The sequence below is a fragment of the Hippopotamus amphibius genome, unplaced genomic scaffold (assembly GCF_030028045.1).
Source record: "Hippopotamus amphibius kiboko isolate mHipAmp2 unplaced genomic scaffold, mHipAmp2.hap2 scaffold_292, whole genome shotgun sequence".
Lineage (NCBI taxonomy): Eukaryota > Metazoa > Chordata > Mammalia > Artiodactyla > Hippopotamidae > Hippopotamus > Hippopotamus amphibius.
Window position 1 is genome coordinate 62501 of NW_026648411.1, and position 1938 is coordinate 64438.

The following is a 1938-nucleotide window of genomic DNA, read 5'->3' on the forward strand; positions in this document are numbered from 1 at the left end:
GGGGGGTTCGGTACCCCAAGGCTCCCTCTCGGATCGCTAGAGAAGGCTTTCTCACCGAGGGCGCGTCATCCCCCACTCAGCGCCTCTCCTTCGGGCCCGCAGAGGCGCTTCCGTGAGCCGCCTACACCTCCTCCAGTCGCCTGGAGGGGAGGGGGTCTGCGGTATGGGTAAGCACACGGCCCACGGGAGCGTTCGCGGCCAGGGCCGGGGCACGACCTCGGTAAGGCTTGCTGCCCTCGGGCTCGCCCCTCGGGCCCTCGAGGGGGAGCACGCCCAAGATGCGTGACACAGCCCCCTCTCTCACAGGCCCCGGCCCCCACGATCGCTCCCACGCCCGCGCGCAGCCCCCCACGTAGTGGGGACCACACGGGGCGTGCGCTCGGCCAAGCTCAGGCCCCCACGGCACGCCGCTGAGGACCAGCACAACGAGGCGGCCCCTGGCCCCACCGCCGGGGGGAACAGGCGGGCGCACCTCCCTTACCGTCTCGACCCCCCCAAGAGAGAGCCGCTCACGGCACCCGCCACGGTGGCGGAGACCCGAGGGACACGCTGGGAAAGGGGAACAACACCACCGCTCGGCCTCGGGCACCTGAGGGACGACCTGGAGCGCTCCAGGAGCACCACGGAGGGCCAGGCGCGGCACGCTCGCACACCGACGGGGGGCGCGCAGCGTGGCGGCGGGGCGGCCCTCCCCGCCGCGGGGAGGGCCGCTCGCGAGGCGTACGCCAAAGAGGCACAGCGAGAGCGTCTGCTGCGTCCGAGGACCCCGGTCCCCGCCCACGCTGGGAGGCGGGGGCGGGAGACCGCGGGTTCGGGGCCGGAGGCCGCACCCCTGCCTTCCGCACACCCCGGCAGGCGGGGCGGAAGAGAGGCGAGGAGCCCGCGGACAGAACGAGAAGAGCGGTCCCGTCCCCCAGGAACGTCCGTCCCTCGTCTGGCACGGCTTAGGCCCAGCCCAGCGGAGCGTGGCACCACCACATCAATCGGTTGACCCACCCAGCCTAAAGCCACGGCGGGGGAGGCCCGCAGGGGAGGCACGGCGAAGACCCATCACACGGAGGCCCGCTTCCGCCTCGCCGGCGCCCCTTCGTCTCGGGCAAAGAGCAGCCAGCCACCCCAGAACGAGAACGCCTGACACGGGGCACAGAGCCTGTGGGGTGGGGTCGTGCCGGCCACTCACCACCGGGTGCCTGCAGCGGGGGCAGCGCACAGGGTCGAGCACCCGACGCCACCTGGCCCCGCCGCCCTCGGGCTCAGCCAGAGGCCGGAGGCGGCACCGCGGGTCGGGGCAGCCGGACGCGCACGCAAGAGCCGGCGCGCAGGCCCAAGCGGGCAGCTCAAGCGGCAAGGACCGAGCCGGGCGTCAGACAGCCGCCCCCAGCCCGGAGTCCTGCCCGCGTCCGGAGCCCCAGCGTCTATCGGCGACAGACGCAGAAGAACACCGTGTCAGCACCTATCTGGTGGCAAAAAGGCCCCATTTCCGGCGGAAGAAATCATCGCGCCCGACAGCGGGGCCCACCCACGAGGTTCACGGGGGCCCCCGGAACCTCGGTCCGGCCACCTGCCCCCAACACTTCCCCATCCACACTTGCCCCGGAGCGCCCGGGGCCACCTGGTCGACCCGGGGATGGAGGGGTGGCAGAGTGGGCCGGGGACACGGGGGAGAGGGAGCGGGCTGGGGACGCCCTCCCCGGTCCCCCCACGCGGGCAGGCACCGGTCCATCCGAGTCTCCGGGCCAGGACTTGGTTCCAAGAAAGAAACACAGCACCCCTCCGAGCCGCCTCCGATGAGCGGGCCCCATGAGGGACCACGCCCGGGCCCGGGAGCCCCTCCCCGGGCCACCCAGTATGGCTCGCGCCAGTCCCCACCTCCCGGCCCGGACTCGGGGTGGAGAGCGGAGGGGGGAGACAAAGTCGCGTCCGACGACCGGGACCCAC